Consider the following 17511-nt stretch of genomic DNA (forward strand, 5'->3'; position numbering starts at 1 on the left):
GCATCATGGTGCAATTTTGATAATAATTGCAGCTGTTCCCTAAGGATGGCTGAGAATCAGCTCGGCATAGGGGGATCTTTTCCGCTCATCCAAGCAAGGAACAAGAGCAAGGAAACCTTACCCACTTTACAAACCTAAAATCATTATTAAATAGGTCCTTGCACCGGGGAACCTATGGACTCATAGTTCTAAAGGATGAGCATTGCATAGCTTCTTCAGTGTCTAAAGGACTCATGCTGCAGCTTTTCCTTCAGTAGAGACACTGCTAGGAACGGTTTCTCCCGCCAGCCCTAAGATGCAGAAATCTGTCAGAACTTCACTCTCGCACACGGTCCCATCTCCTGTAAATGTGAAACTGGAGTGAAACTGGACAGGGATTTCAGGAGTTCTGTAGGGTAAACAGCAAACCAGCAGAAACACAGACAGCAACACAGACAGCATGATTGTTTCATGGAGAATCAGGTGAAAGTGATATGAGCAGTCCTAAGCCTCACTTGGGCATGCAGCTAATTTAGTTAATTGGGACAATAAAGTTTTCTCCCCAGACTTCTCCTTGGGAAAATATTTTCTCCCATATTCATGTATCAGTATCTTCAGTCTATTAAAAATCACCTAAAGACGCTACCTTCCGTCTGAGACCTATGCATGGCATTGGAGTGAGCTGTTATGATTGTAAACAAACCCTGTTTTAGGCATTCTTTACCCAGCTGTTTCTGTTCAGGCCATGATGCCTCAACCAGCCCCACCTGGGGGCACCGCCTTTGCAGGAAAAGTATTTATTGAGCAGCACAACCCCCCTCACAGGCTTTTGTATTGCAAATGCGGTGCTGCTTCTTGTCCGATGTCCCGCTTGAGCTACAGCTTTTAGCTGGTTTTTTATTTTGTAGTTACATCTCACTGTGGCTGTGGGTGCAAGGTGATTTTGCTGTCTGCTCTACTCTGCCTCTCTCAACCTCGGAGCTGCATTGAAAAGGTAGGAAAACTTCCTGTTACTTCTGGTGTTTGGTCTCGTATACCTTCCTCCGCCCTGGAGTGCTAGGGGAGGTAGTGGGAAAATGCCGCAGATTTGTCAGGGAGATAAGTGCGTTTTAAAGAGCAGTGATATCTGTCAATGAGACAGCAGCTGCACAGTAGTTCATTTCCATCTCTGCATCCTCATCTGCCCCAGAAATGTCGACACAGCACTTTTCTCTCTCGGGTTGTTGCTTGAGGGTTTTTTTTTTGCTGCTTTCAGTGCATCTAGGGGCTATATCGAGGAAAGCACAAAGAAAACTAGAGAAAGCTCTGCTGTCTGTGTAGCCCAGCCCCAAACCCCTCCCTGGACTTTTCTCCTCAGTGGGCAGTGGTGGATGAGTGGAAGTTTACCAAGGCTGTGCCTCAGAAGATCTTGTGTTGCTATAAAAAGTATCAAGTGGAACAGCTAAAAATTCATCCAAAAATGCTCATCTGTTGGTTTTGCATTTACAGGCTGGCCGCCTGTTCTTCCCTCTCTGCCCCACAGTAAGGTCAGCCAGCTTGCAGGGCACTGAGTGTGCCCTAGAGTCTGGCTCAGGATCCTTGGGGGGGGGGGGGTGTGTGTGCAAGCTGCATGCAGCAGCCAGGCAGTTGACAGGGAAGGGCTGCATGAGGTGGGGAGTAAGTCAGTGGCTTTCGCTGGATGCAGAATCTGGAAGGGGAGTTCTGGTATTTGCTGAGACTGCCAAATATACCTCTGAGCCACTCTACTTAACCCTATAGCGTTCCTAATGCTTTACCCAAATCCCAGTGTCCTGCCTTTTTGCACCTGCTGGCCTCTAAGCTTGCCTGTGCCAGAGATCTCCATTAGCACCTCATGCCCCCCGAGCTACCCAGCTCCCATCATATCTGCGTGGGGCACTAGCAGAGGAACTTGGGCAGTGGCCCTAGTCCCATGTGAAAACCCCCATCCCACTCTGAAGTCAGGATGGTTTTACTAAAAGCTGGAACTTTGTCTTCATGTGAGGCCATTTGCAATCACATTCTGTGAAGATTAGTACAGGGACCCCTGGCTTTGGTAGGCAAATGTGAGTTGGCAAGTAGCCCTTTGCATCTCTACATACCTGCATTTGTCCAAGTGGGTCCAGTTGTGCCTCTGTAAAGCTTGGTGTTTCTGCCTGCTTGCTCTGCAGTTGCTACAGCCTCCTCCACACATCTGCTCCCTTGGGCTGCAGAGAAAGCCTGTAGTGTTTCATAGCTCCGGACACCCTGGGTTATGCTGATTGAAGAGAGATTCGTAAAAGTTATTTACAAACTGTCTTTACAAAGAAAGAGGGAGAAACTGCAGCACACAACTAATGCAGCCAACAGTGATGAAAAGCAGCAGGCTGAATACCTACTTTGAAGCGGCATACTTTCCTGAGTTACCTACCCTTTTCCACTGGTGCTTGTTGCCAAGATTGAAGGTTCATTGTTTCACATCTTTGCTAAAGAAGATTTAAAAAGCATTTTTTGCTGGCCCTGATGGGGTGTGGGGGGAAATATCTTTTGAATATATCTGTGTATTAGAAATTCACTCGGTGTTTCTGCTCTCATTTGAAAGTCTTTTCTTTAAGCATCTGTCCTTTAGTCTGTGCTACTGTATGCAGTCAATCATCGTGGTGCTGCTCTCTGCAATGCAAACATCATCTATCATGTGGCAGAGTAAGTTACCAGAACATTTTGTTACCTGTTCCCAATCATTTGCAATACACAGTAATAGCTGTGATGCTGATGAATATGCTTAAGGATTTAAGTGTAAGCAGCGTAGGTTTACCTGGGTATTCTGCTGGGATGATTACAAATATGTTGGTTGCTTTAAGTTAGGATTGTGTCACTTGTAATGGCTTCTATTGTTTCTGCGTGGGGGGATATTAGAGGGCCAAATGATTACCTGGTGTAAGTCGGGATTGCTTCTCTGGAGTTGCGTTATGCACATTTGGGCTTCAAAGTCTATTGTTTCAGTGGAACTAGGCTGATTTATGCCAGCTGAAGATCTGTTTCTAAAACTGTTTAAAGCTTAGCATTCCTCTCTCAGCATCCCTGTGAGATAAGGATTTACTGCAGCTGTTTGAAAAATGCAAATTTTTTTCAGGAAATATGTTTTTTCATAAAAATGCTTCTTCAGTGAATGAAAATATTTCATGAGCATCTTTAAGGTTTTGATGGGAGATAGAATCCCAGAAAGCAAAACATTTTGAGCTTTCTTTTTTAGAACACTGGATTTGTTCATGGTCTCAATTATTTACATTTTCTTTATGATAAAAACTGTGATAAATGAAAACAGGCAAGATTCTCATGCACACAGAAAGTGGTATTTTGGGGGAGTCTCTTTTCAGTGAAAGAATTGCATTGTATTATAGTGTTCCAGCCTGCTCTGTAAGTGACAAGCTTAAAATAAGAAAATCCTGGGTTCAATTTTTACTTGGCAGGTTTCTTTTTTCTTTTATCAGCTTCTGCAAAGCAGTCCATGCTTCCCCTCCTAGTTAAAAAGCAGAATCAATACCCAAGAAGGGTCAACCAGCTTACAATTCATTACATGTATGCGCTTCTAACTGACAATGCAATTCTTGTTTCTCATTTTTCATGTCAACTGTTTCTCAGAAAAACAATAAAAGAAAGAAAGAAAAGCAGAAAAAGACAGAGACAGAGAGATTTACCCAAGTCATCAAGTGAAATGAGAGTTGACAGGTTCTCTAATGTTACATGCCCAGAACAAAAAGGATTCCTCACTCTGCTCCTCTGTAAATGTTTGAGAATCCTTTGTGTGTAACTGTGCTATTCACTGGGAACCTCAGCTCCAGGATTCCCCAGTAATTTCTTTAGAAATGTGCCCACGATGCTTCTTGGCCTTGAAAGAATTAATCAGCAGATCAAAGGCAAGCAGCAACGAATTGTTTGGATCTTTTCCCATCTTTGTTACTGAATGTACTCAAGTTCCCCCAAGCACATCAATTCTTTTTTTGCCTCAGTTTCTTTCCTTGTTGCACGGCAAGAATAGAGGCAACCTTGAGTGGGAACGGTCAAGATTCAAAACTTCAGGAAAAATCCCTGTTGGGGAGAAACTCCTCTGCTGATTAAAGTAGGCTAAGCAGCTACCACCCTAACGAAGTTTTAATCTAATTCAAAATTTTCCCAAGTTCAGATATGCTTGCAAGTGCATTTGAAGGTTGCAACCATCTCCACTCAGTCAGGCATGTATAGTTAGGAGCTGTGAATCCAGGGGCAAAATCTTGGTTTGTGCTTCACACTTCAGCAGATGGAGACAGTTTTCCTGGTGAAGAGATTGCAGAGACTGTCAGAGGCTGGTGGGGATGTCACTTCAGCCCTGGGGCAACATGTTTAAGGGGAAGTTGCAAAGCAAGGTCAAAATATAATGGGAGAGCCATGAAGGTCCTGGGTTGTCTCTATGCTGTAGTGCCAGCTCTGCTTTCATTGACAAAGCTTCCATAGATATGTAGGCTGAAATCTCCCACTGAAAAGCTCATTGATTAGAGATGGACATTGGGCCTGGGTCTGTTCCAGAGACGGTTTTGGAACTGCTTGATCAGAGCAAGTGTCTGGGAGGGCTTGGTCACAAAAGCTTCAACCCTTGTAAAGGGCAGAGAGAGACATTTTTTGCACAATATCATCCCGAAGGTTGTTTTGAGCCAAACCTAATTTATTGGCAAAGGCCAGAGGAAAAAACTTGACAAAGTTGTTCCAGTTTGGGCTGATTTTTGTAACTGTTTGATGTAGTAGTGTGGTAGGTCCCTTTGCATTTCTTTCTGCCTCATCTATCCCAGTTGACTTCCACCTGGGAGCTCAAGCAGCCAGGGGTTGAGAGGGGCACAATGATTCCCAAAGAGCCTCCTTTGTCTTTTCTACCCCTTCCCCTTGAGACGCAGTGTGCACTGCCAGCCTAGATAAACTCCAGCACTTTCCTGTCCCAATGAGAGAAATCCATCACTCCCAGAACAGACTTGACTTTTTGCCAGAGAGCAAGCTGAAACCTCTTTTCCCTGTCTTTCTGTTAGTTCCGCATCCATCTCCTCTGTGACAATATTCCCTCCAGTCCTTACGTGGTGCAATGCATCTGGAGAATCATACTGCAAGTCAGCACTGTCTGGGGGCTCAGAGCTGCCTGTCATGGGGGAAAGGAGGCAAGAAATGAATTCAAGTCCCCAGCTGTGGCTTGCTGGGGGAGTGGGCATTGGAGGGAAACATTGCTCCTGAGACCTGATTGCTCTTCATTTCTGGCCTGAAAGTAAGAGCTCATTCAAAGAAAATCCTTCTTAACTCTTGTAACCTAAATGCAAAGTAGAATTGCTGGGCTGAGAGGGTTTTAAGGCAATGCTGAACTGGGGTATTGTCAGCTGCTTTGGAGAGGAAAGGAGAATGGGGAGATGTTTTGCAGTGCTAATTGATGGGGGGGTTGCATTTTCTAGGTAGGGGAGGGAAGACAAAAAGCGAATTTGGCTGTTTCTTGCACTGTACTAAATGATTCCCCTCTTCAGGGCTTCTGGTACTGGTCTGCAGAGGGCAGGAAGAATCTGCACCATCAGTCTTTCTACTTTTCTCTCATCTTTAACTTCTGGATTGCTGCTTTTTGCCTCTCTCGGATTGTCAGAGATCTGTCCTAGCTAGAGACAGGACACCAGGTAGGATGTACAGGTTTTCCCAGGGACACTGAGAAAATCATCTGGAGTCTGGTGACTCTTGCTCACATGCTCAAGGACTGATTGACCACTAGCAATGAGGTCAGGAAGGAATATGCCCCACCCTGAACAGGAGCTACTAGAGGTTTTTCCTCTGTAACACAAGGCACAGCCCTGCCCTAGGATCATGTGCTGAGTTTCATGTAATGTGTTCCTTAGGACATAGATGAAACCCTCAATTTCTCCTTCTAGCTTCATTCTTTGCAACACATTCAACTCTTAGCACTTCTGCATATGCAAAAAAGAAGTATACTCATAGAAATATGGGGCTGGTGGGACTCGGAGATCATCTAATCCATCCCTGTATCCTCTGTACAACTGTGACTATATCACACCAACCCTGACAGATATCCTTAAAATCCTCTTCCAACAAGGATTCAATGCACTGAGTAGTTTGTTCTGTGCTTATTTATCCTCAGCATTAAAAAGTTTATCCTAACAATAAACCTAAATCTACCTTTTTCTATTTCCTCCCCTGCAGATTCACCCTGTTTTCCCCTGTCCTGTGTCTAGTGGCCTGAAGGATAATCGCTCACTTCCATTTTCAGGACAACCTTTTACATATCAGAAGTCTGTTATATCCCCACTTCAGAAAACTCTTATCTGGACTGAGCAAGCCTATTTCATTTGACCTTTCTTCGAGGCTCGTATTTTCTAAGCCTCCCATCAGTCTCCTATGTGAGCTCGATGTGCGAGTTGTTGATACGGAGCCTGATGTGAGCTTTTGCCCACCAGAATTTGACTAAGCAATTTACATCCCCTGGGGCAGGATGGTAAAAATCACAAGTATTTACAACCCTGTGCTAAAAGTCACAATAGCCTCTTCCTATGTCACTGAGCCACAAACCCAACTGTTTTTCACTGCACTGCAGAGCAGCTTGCTTTGGCAGGGGGATGGACCAGCCAGTGTAGGCAGCCTTTTCCCCATCTGGCTTTTGACACAAAAATGTGTTTCCCAGTTTGACTCAGGCTGTGGGGGTGGGATCTGCTCACACAGCCTGGCCAGCTCATGGCCCTCTGTGTTGAAGCTGGCACCTGCAGGACCAGTGCAATTTAGTCTCCTTGCCAGTCAAAGCTTGATTGAAGGCCATGGAAATCAGTAGTATCCCTTGTCCCAAGAAGCTCTGGGTCAGGTCCTCTGCCTTGATCTTTCCCTAAGTCTTTCTCCAGTTAGATATAAGCCCTATCACTGCTGACAGCTACAGCTTTCCATATTAGCTAAAAAAATATGCAAAAATAAACTACTCGTGCATCTCCTTCTCTTAGACTAGCATGACTTTCCTGTCATGTTTTCTGTGTTTTCTCCTAGTACTTGATGTTTGCAAGTCTCTTTGCTTTAAGCCATGTCAGCTACAGGCCCAGAACACGCAATAGCTACAATTTTCTTTCACTCTCTGACTCTCTCTCCCCCTCAGCTTGAGTGTCTAATTTGCTCCAGACTCTGCTTGAGCAATTTTTGGAGAGTACAGTTTATATTCGTGTATGCAAATAAGCAGAGCAAATATGCTAAGGAGCTCCAAAGATAGATTGGTACACTTAAGTACATGCCAGCCCACGGTAAAATCATCCCAGGCCATTCTGGTCTCAATTAACCCTTCTGCCTTCTTCAGTCTGTTTGGCAAGTAGACAGTACTGGGAGATACTCTCCCACCTCCCGTATCACTGTAAACAGATGAATGTTGCTGGCATCAGGGGTACTGTTGTGCACCATGAGCCAGGCAACGGGGCACAGTGCTTTGCCCATGGTTACACATAGTTAGGTATTCAAATATTAGTTGTCTTTCATGTCCTTTTTGTTGTTGTTGAACAAGCAGTTCCAGGAGCTGCAAAAGTAACACAGCCAGCTTTCCTTCAGACTTGTGATTTATGTTGGAGTCTCTGGTGGCTAATAAAATGTGTGCTTCTGAAGCTTTGTGCATGGTTGGAGAGTTCATAAAAACACTCTTCCCTGTGGATGCTCCAATAGCTAATAACATAGCTGAGCATAGTTGTTGCCTTTTCTTTAGGGGCAGGGAAAGAATTTGACCTTTCTCCTCTAATTCCTGCCAGTGTTTATAAAACTTGCAAAAGATTAATTTCCCTTAAACTGATGGATCTGTCAAATTGGTTGAAATTGGTTCAAACATCTCTTGAAGGACACTAGCTTTCCTAATCTGGTTTCCCTCCCTATAGGAGGGGAAATAAGAGATCATTGTCATTTGCTGGGCTTACCTATACTGAGGGATTGACTGGAATAGCTATTGCAGAAGAAACTGTTCAGCCAGAAGCCTTCCAAAAGAGTTGCCTGCATGGACACACTCTTCTGGAACATAAGTGACTTTACTATAGCATAATAACTCCTTTGGAAGGACGCTAATTACTTTGGAGTGTTTTTTATTCTGGAATAAGAACCTGCTGTCATAATGTCCTTTGGGAGGCATGATGGAATAGTTTCTCCAGCAGTCAGTACTCCAGACATTTTCCTCTTGTAGATGCAGGAAATAGTCTGAAAAGACAGCTGATTATTCTGGTGCTGAACTTGTGCAAGATTTGAGGAAAAAAGCAGATTTCTGTGATGCTTAGAATGCGGGGCTTATTTAACCTTAGAATATGTGGAAGACAATACAGCTTTTCATTACCATTTTTTAGCTTAGTTTCTTAAAGAAATGAGGCTTACATAATCGGTGTCTGTATACATGCTTCCCATCACTTCTGTGCCATTAGCTCATTTCAGCCACATTTAGCAGAGGACAGGAGGTTTCAAGTGTTAGATTCCTACAAGTTTTGGGGCTCAGCAAGAAAGAGATCTTATGGCATCTGCACTGAGGGAGAAGCTGCAGCATACCACTGTCCTGATAAAACATCAAAGCACCTGCATACTGGAATGGCCAAACCTTTTCCCCATTAGAAGGAAAGCTCTCCACTGGAGGCTAACACCTTCCCAAATGGCAAAGCCCATCAACACCAGATCCACAGGACTGATTTCTTGCATTCATAAAGACTTTTATTCTTGGTGTTAGGTGGTTTATATCTTCAGCTGCTCCCTAAGCTTCACAAACTGTTTTCTATAATACTGAAATGTAGCCAGCTCTGGGGTGGAAGAAGTGTTGCCCATTTTCTATTCTATTTTGCTGTCCCAGCCTGACTCACAACCCAGGCTCACTCGTGAGAGCCAGAACATTTTCCTGCAGTCCTCCCACATTGGATTGTTTTCTTGTATATCTGCAAAAGGGGAACTCTGCAGCAAACCTCCCTAAATGGAGTCAGATGGCATCTCAGGGTGGTGTAGTGGTTTTGCAAATGTATCGCTGTGCTTGCAGCCAAAAGCAATCTCACTAGAAGGCCTTGCTAGACAGTGTAATCTAAATCCTTCTCCCTCAGGTCTGCACAGCTGCAGTGTCCAATGAAAGGTGGGGGAAAGTCCTTGTTTGCAGGGCCCTGCTTCCCATTGCCAAACCAAATGTTTTGGTTGAGATTAATTTTTCTTACACCACTGCACTGAGAAAGGCAGCACCTATGACTACATCTGATCTGTTCATCTGTATTATCTTAGTCCATGAAGAGAAAGAGGAACAGATGAGGTAGGTTCTTCTGCCTGATATTAGGAGTCCACTTTGGAACATGGATGGGGCACACTGCTTCTTAGAAGCACCTATTTCTCTTGCTTAACTGTCTGATGAGTCAGTCCGGATAACGTGCTCAAATGAAGACCATCCACTGGTCAGTGTCTACATTCAGACAAATAGATCCTGCTTTCTCTCTGCAGCCTGTTCAACCACACTGGGTCCCCAGTGTGGTGAGGTGATTTCAACAATGAGTAACAGCCATCAAAATGCACTTTATCTGGGGCAGGTGGAGCTGGTAATCAATTGAAAAAGGTGGAATGTTCCAGGGAGACCCAGGGCTCCCTGTAACTGCATCTGCTGAGGTGGAATATGGTCTCCAGATGGAGTCCTCAAATGGGACAGGCTGGAGGCAGATACATTCCTGGATTTTGAACACTATGGTGTTTCCTAGTGAGTTATCTCTGAGCAGAATATGGATCCTTATGTAGTGACTCTGCAGAATAACATAATGGAGTGAGGGAGCACTTGATTACCTGGGACATGGGAAAATAGACCATGCCAGGAGGGTGCCACAGCCACCTGCTAAGTGATATAGCAGGCAGGATATAATCCAGTAAGTTGCTAGGGCATGGGGGCCAGTTCTCTGCATCATGTGAACCCAGAGTGGAGTGGTTTTGGGAGAAGGACCTGCTTTTTGTGTCCCATGATGCTCCTTTGGATCATCTGAACAGTGCTGAGAGAGGTTGTGGATGGGAGGCAGCAATGAAGGCAGGCAGGAGGTCTGCTTTTGTTGTCAGGTGCCTGCCCTCCTGGTGAGGGGGAGAGCAACTCTTCTGCTCTTGAGTTGTGCTACAGCAGAGTCAAACTTGGTGCAGAGGACCTGATTCCCCAAGATCCCAGCTAGGTAGCCCTCACTCCAGCAAGAGCAGGGCAGGTGGACCCCCCTTGGCCCATGCCAGCCCCTGGCCTGCTGCCAGGCAGGCTATGGGAAAGGGCTGTGTTTCAGGTGCTCAAAGTGAAGCTGCATGTGACTGCAGAGCCTGCTGCCTTGTCCCTGCTGTGTGCCCTGGTTTCTGCTGGCAAATGGTGACAGGCAAGTGCCTGCTGGAAGGGCTGGCACCTTCCATGGGCTCTGGGATGTGTTCCCAGATCTGGGCACAGCAGGGATTTTTTGCATGTGTCAACATTAGAAAGCAAAAGCCAGACGCAGGGAAATATTGAAGAATCTCTTGCCCAGCCCAGCTCTTGTGTTTTTATTTGTCAAGGCTTATTTTTGTTTCCTGACACAAAGTGGAAATGTTTGGTCAGTGTTTTGGCTAGTGTTCTTACTCAGACTGCAGTGTCACTTGCAATGATGTTCCTGGCTTTTCTAGTAGTTTGTGTCTGCAGGCACTGACACCTAATGAAGTTGTAAAATATTTGTTGCAGCCCCTACTGAGTGGGGGGTAACAGCATTCTACTTACAGGAGCTGTTTTGCTAGCTCAAGCAGCAAAGGGTTGCCCTTTGGTAGAGGGAATGTTACAAAAACCTTCTGCAGAGAGTTGCTAAACTTCCGATCATTTAGCTTAGTAAATGAGATGATAGTGCACTGAGTTGAACAGAAGTAAAAATAATTTGGCTAAGCTTATGCTCAATGGTCCAAGGCTTAGTTTGAGTCTTAATAATTTTAATGCAATTACCCTCAGTATTATGGTCTGATAAATCAATGCTCAAAGCAGAGATCAGGGAAGACTTGGATATGTTTGCTCTGTTCTTTTTTCCTGTCTCTGCATCTGGTCACTGTATAAAACAGGGGAGTGGATTAGAGTAGATATGGGTCTGAGCCAGCACAGCCTGTTAAGCCTGCAATTAAGACACTGAAGTAGGCTTTCTATCACTTATTGGGTTGATAAGCAGAAATGCCTTTTGTCCTTAATAGAGTAATCAAGCCTAGTTTTCTGTGACTTTCCACCATTGCTACTATGCTTATTTCAACTGCTTTATTCTCAGCAGTGTAAGAGAGGTCAGAGTTGCTTCCTTGCTGTATTAACCAGTACCTCTCAGTAACCAGAAGCACAGTTGGTGTTTGAACTTCATTGCCCAGGTGCTTTGCTAGCTTTGTTTTGTGTCAAATGTTCTGCTGCTGTTCTGTCATTTTTTGCATCTTTGTGGTATGTCAGTAACAAGGCAAAAAGGCTGGTTTGTAAAGATGAAGAGCTAATCCTGTGGGTGAAATCGAGTGCCTACTGCCTTTGCTCTACGGACATGCGGAGACTTGTTCCAGTTTATAGCACCAAAGATTTATCCCATATATTGCGAGTCATGCTGTCCCTTCTATTTCTGCTTTTAACACAGACATCTTTTGACCTTGAGCAAACATTTACTTCCCTGAGCTTCAGTTTCTCCATGTCTGAATGGGATGTCTGGATCCCTCTACACCTGGCAGAGTATAGGGTTCAGCCTAATTCATTAAAGTTCATAGCATGCTTTGAGAGCCTGGATAGCAGTTGAAGCAAATAAACACAAGCTGTATAACATTATACTCACTTCTCTGAGAGGAACATTGAGGCAACAGCCAGACCTCCAAGAGGCTGGGGACATCAGAACAGAGATTGCTTTAAATAACTTGAGTTGCTTCCTGCTTATGCCTGTATCTTGTATCTTTAAGCACCTACAATTTGCTCTGCAAGACCTGTGCCTCTCTCCATGTGCAAGAATTGATGGTGGTAACAGCATGGCTATTCTTAAGCACTTCTTTGCTCTCATCACAAACTGCCTGCATGCATTATTTATGATGCAGTCTAATGCCTGCACTGACTGCAACACAACACTGAAATTCCACAAGAGCTTTGCCATGACACAGCTGTCAAAATATCTGAGTGCTCTGCAAACTCTAATGAATTTCTATTTGCAGAGCTCTATATCTATTCTTTAATTTTCTTTAATAGATTCCAATTTTCTAATGAGTCTCTACGTATCAGTATGGAGACCATTGCAAAAATTCAGCCAAAATATTATTTATTTCTTACTATAGGTATGTGGGTTTTCCTCTAAAAACCCTACCTTTCTTCTCAGAAGCAGCAAACTTATCCCAAAAGAAACTCCCCCTGTTAGAGATTTTGTCTAGCAGACAGGCCCCTGGCATGGAGACTTTCAGCTGAACTGATTAGCATGTGACAAAGTCATAACTGAAGACAGGGTCATAAAACAAAGTGCTGGGCAACCCACCTGCATGCCTCACCTGCATTGCCTATAGTAAATCTCACAGTGGAAGGCTAGAACCAGATCTGGCCTGAAACCAACATGAGAAATGAAGATTGGAGATGAAGCCTTTCTCAGGTCCATGGTCAATGGCTAGAACATACCAAAGCAAGAGAGTATGTGTTTATACATCAACATGTGTTTAAAGAGTTGATTCTTTCTGTAGACTCTTGTAAAAGGCAGGCAGCACATGTGAGCTGATGCTGTCAAGGGAAATTGGAAGCTCACTGTTGTTTGACAGGTATATTATTCCAGCTGCCCTTGAATTATTTACAAAACAAGGAGCTAAGATCTGATGTGATTCAAGTCAGCACTCTGGAGCTGTAAGAGGCCTGGGTTTTTAGCCCTTCAGAGCTGGCCTCAATTTGCTTGACATTTGAAATGGATGAAGGAGGAGGAAGAAAAAAAATTCTTTGCTTCACAGCCTGTTCTCTCAAGGAGACAGACTTAAATTTAAAATGCTAGGAGTGAAAGAATTGAGGTTTATTTTTCCTGGCTGTGCCAGCAGGGATGAGACTGACAATCTCTTGCATCTTCCACACCTCCATGCTCCTCCATCCAATTGCGCTGTGGCACTGACACCCTAGTATGAGTGCTCTGGGCAAAACAGGTGCGGAGGCACGTGGCAGGGAAAGCCTTGCTCCTGGTCTTGGGCTCACTGGTGCCAGCTGGGAGAAGTGGGACGCAAGGACCTGCAGGGCCTTGGCTCCTTGGGGGGGAGGCCCAAGCAGGGCTGGGAGTGACTCTGACAAGGGCAGCATAGCCACAGTCACTGATGTCCTGCTGTTCCCTGAGTCCCTGGGCTGCACAGCTGGCAAATCCTTTGGTGGGAGCCTGAATTTATGGATTTAGCCTCATCCTTGTCAGGCTCAAGGGCCTTCATTTCTCTCTTCAAGCTCTCCAATTTCAGTTCCCAATCTCCCTTATTTGCTTTATATCTCTTATTTCAGGTCCTTCATCTGACAGGTTTTGTAAATCACCCTTGGAGAGAGTTTCTCTTCCCTGACCACCACTGAGGGAGGCTAGAACCATTAGTTTGCAGTGTCTCTGATTAGGTGATGTGAATAGCTGTATTTGTTCCTGCTTCATGGCTGTTCTTCCATGCTTGTTTTCAGACAGTTGAAGCTTAAGGAATTGGTTTTGAACAGTGGCTTGGAGCCTGCCTGCTTGAGGGAACTTCACTGTACTCTTGAAGGCTTACCTAATGTAGTGAGATACAGTTGTCTGGTTACCTAAGTGTTCCTTCCTTCCAGAGAGGAATTGCTGACTTCTATCAATGTTTGACATAAGAACCTGTTTCCTAAAAGCTATGCCTCTCCACCCTGTCTTTCCAAAGGCCAGAACTCCGCTGGAGCAGAGGAGGGTATAAAAAGGCCCCTCAGTTAATGCTTTTAGCTACATTGAGATGATAAAAATCCCATCTCTGCCACAAAACTTCCTGTATGACATCTGTATCATTCCCTTCTATATAGAAAATAAATGCAATTATCCCTGCTTGTCTATCTGCTTAGTTACAAAACACTTCAGAGCAACTGTGTGTCTGGATATTTACTCCATCCAGTGCAGCCAGGCTTCAGTTACAGGTAGGCAACGTAGGTCCTACAACAATACAAATACTGAGGCTCTTCACTTTGTTTCTTTTCTGGCATGGATGTGTATCCCTCTCTTCCTGCTTCCCGAAAGATAAAGAGCAGAGCCTTAGTACTCTAAGATTTTTTTTGTACCCAGAAAGCTCCCTGCAGGGCGAGGTGTTTGGATTCACCAAGCTCTGTGTAGTGGAATTGTCTCCTGGGGTAAGGATCTTGAGGATGCTGCAGCAAGACAGTAAGTTGTTCTGTCTCTACAAACTTCATGTGAGACCCTGGGGGGTTTCCCTTGTGTTCAGGATGCTTTGAACCTGGTTGTTCATGATGCAAATGGGGCTCTGTGCACTGTACATATATGGCAGTGTCTTTGTGATAGGAGACATGCTCTGGCATATGTTTACCTGTGTGCTTTTACTGAAGGTGATTTTCCTACATAAAGTGTGTTTGCATGCACAGGAACCCTTCTCAGATGGTGGTGAGAGGCAGAGTCCTCAGAGAATATGGGATGATTAAATGAAACATTCACTTGTATGTGCCTGGAGAATTGAAACGGGAATCAGCTCTGACTGTAGCATATTCAGCTCTTGCCTCCTGTCTTCAAACTCCAATACAAAATTCAACAGGTGTCAGGCTATAGAAAACTACTGAGATGTCCTGGGAAGCACAGAGATTTTGTCCTGTCCTGAGAGGTGAGCCACAAATAGACCTGGAAAGAATGTCTAAAAATGAGCTCTCATTTTGTGTCAGTTGGCAGGGCTGGCATTGCAGGTGTGCTTCATTACAGATACATGCTGCTGAGAGTCCCTGTAAACACCATTGAAGTGTATGCTTCTCTATCCTTCTACATCTTGGGAGCATGGGTGCATTGCTCAAGCTCTCTAGCTGTGCCTCAAAAGCAGACTTTTCCCACGGGGTTTTGATTTTTGAGGGCTTGTGATGCCCTTGGGGCATGGAGGCAGCCTGTCCTGGGAAGAAGGCGTTACCAGTAGTGTTTCACAGATGAAAAGGCAGAGCGTGCAAGCGACTGGCTCAAAGGTACTCCAGTATTCTGGCTGTAGCCCATGTCGGTGGACTCTCCTGCCCTTGAAAGCAAGGGGAGATAAAGAGATAGTGTGTGGCTGGCCAACAGAATGAGTTGTTTCATTAAAGTATGTGAAAAGCCTTGTTGTTTTTCAGCAGTGATTAGATGAAAATACATATATACATGCACACAGAGATCCGATCTCAACTCTGTAGGCAACACAGTCTGAAATGAGAAACTGAAGAAATAAGAAATTGTCACTGACGTTATGAATTCACTGTGCCCCTAGGTTTGAGGGTTTTCCTTTACTTGATGACAATTTTTTAATATAGTGTATTGAAATCACTTTGAAGACAAGAATACAGGCAGTATCTGGCAAAAGAGGGGATTTGCTAGGCAGAAGCCTCTGCAGGTTTGTGTGTTCTTGTCTCCTGTGGTATCATCTGAAAGCTGGTATCTCATGATATCAGGAGGAATACCTCTCCTAAAAGAGCCCTGTGGCTCAAGATTTGAAAGCTGCTAAGTGAAACATTTACATGCATCATGTTCAGCCCTGCTGGTCTTTCTGAGGAAACCCTCATTTAGTGTTGTGTCCAAAAGTAAACAGTTATGGTGTCAGATGATGAGGGGAGCATCTCTGGAAGGAGGGTACCATAAACCTCTGCCTCCCATCTGGAGTCAGTGGGTGTTGCAATTGTTCCTTAGCCCTCAGGGTCAGGTTCTAAGGGAATGTGTTTGTGCAGTGGATTAGAAGCAAATATTGGGAAAGAAGCTCATGCTCTCTTATCTGACAAAATGGAGGTATTCCTTTTAGACAAGTATAAAAAGTAAGCTGAGGGGAACCTGAAAGTGGGAGCCAGGACTTCTGGGTTCTCCTGCCTTCTGATGTTGAGCACACCTCATCACACTGACCAAAGTGTCTGGGGATGTGGGTTAGACACAGGCACTCAGCTCTGATTTGTGGCCCCTGAGACTCGAAGGTTTTCAGGGCAGCATAACACTAGAATTGTCTCCTTAAAGCTGGAGATGTCACAGCCTCAGCCCCTCTGCTGCCCTCTGCATGTGAATCCAAGATGCTCAACAAGTGCCTCCTGAGATAATTGTCTCGAAAGTATTCACTGGCACCTCAGTAAACTGAAAATACAGGCCATTCCCCAGGTGGGAAGCAGGCTCTCAGACTGCCCTCATCCATGACACTTATTGGAGCTTTTTAGGCCAACACATACTTCTTTTCTTTTTTCCCTTTTCTCCCTGTTTTATAGCTCACCTTTGAATTCTCCTTAGGGAACAGGCACAAAGGCAGCACAGAAGGGCAAGAGACATCCTTGTCAAAATCCTTGGTGTCAAAAATAGCTGCCTGAGAAATTCTTCCTCCTGCTGCTTTAAGCTAAATCATGACCATAAGTTGCTGTCCTCTAATTTTACAATGCAGTGTCCTCCCTCCACAGCTTCTCCTAACCCTTGCTAGCTTCAGGACCCGATCCCTTCCTCTCACATCAGACATCACAGGCAGCAAGTGCCAAGGCTGCAGAGTCCAGGGCTGACAGATCAAACACCCCTTAATGAATGTGAAACCAGTGGCTTCATTAGTCACAGCCATATGTGTCTTTAAAAAGCTGCCTTACAGCAGGGAGGGAGTGGGGGAGGAGGGAGTATAGGGGTTACTGCTGATGGAGGAAAGGGGAGAGGTAGGTTTGAGGTGTACAGCTGCCCGGCTCAGCTTCTTGCTAGTGGAGCTGAGCAGTTCCTGCTGCAAATGAACCTTGTTGGTTTTATTGGTCACTGGACTGTTTTAGAGCAGAGCTGGTGGTTGCCTTTAAGCTAAGGCTGAGTGCATCTCCCTCGCTTTCCCTTCTTGCGTACCTCTTTAAATCTTCAGGGCAAGTTCTGCCCAAACTTGATCATGTTATGTCCCCTCCTTACAGAGTCTGAATCAAAAGCTGGATTTGCAAAGAGGCTCAGGTGCTGAGAGAGAGAGGCCTTAGCTTTCTTTTGCTGCTTTGCACAAGTCTGTTCATGCTGATTTGCACAGAGCGCCCCAGGTCCTGGGACAGCATAGGTATGTGTCTGGCCACAGAATGGGGAGATGGTACAGGGCAAGGTTACTTGGCTTATCCTCTTGTGTGTTTTTGGTGAATACTTGCCATTGATCCCAATTCCTAAAGCAGGATTTTGAGCCTGAGGATTTCTTTGCTTCACTAACCTCCTCAGTAGCTGCCCCTGCAAACATAGCGTGGGTGCTCTGTGGCAGACTCTGATACTACTTTGTGCCCTCGGTGTCACTGCAGGCGGCATGTGAGTATCAGGAAATGGAGCTGCTGTACTGCACTGTCTCTACAAACCGATCCACTCTTCCCTCTGCTTCAAGCTCTAGCATGGGAGTTGGAGCCTTCCAAATGCAGAAGGGATTCTGCATCTGGGGAAGGCT

At 45.0% G+C, this 17511-nt stretch overlaps 1 long non-coding RNA gene across 2 annotated transcripts in view; it reads left to right on the forward strand.

Moving 5' to 3' along the window:
• Window positions 1-857: 857 nt before the first annotated feature.
• Window positions 858-17511, forward strand: part of LOC127025821 (uncharacterized) — a 210061-nt gene continuing 193407 nt past the window's right edge. For both annotated transcript variants that reach the window (XR_007767700.1, XR_007767699.1), the window contains exon 1: window positions 858-973. This is a non-coding gene — a long non-coding RNA (uncharacterized LOC127025821). The remainder of the gene's footprint in view (window positions 974-17511) is intronic.

The sequence above is a fragment of the Gymnogyps californianus genome, chromosome 25, assembly GCF_018139145.2.
Source record: "Gymnogyps californianus isolate 813 chromosome 25, ASM1813914v2, whole genome shotgun sequence".
NCBI lineage: Eukaryota > Metazoa > Chordata > Aves > Accipitriformes > Cathartidae > Gymnogyps > Gymnogyps californianus.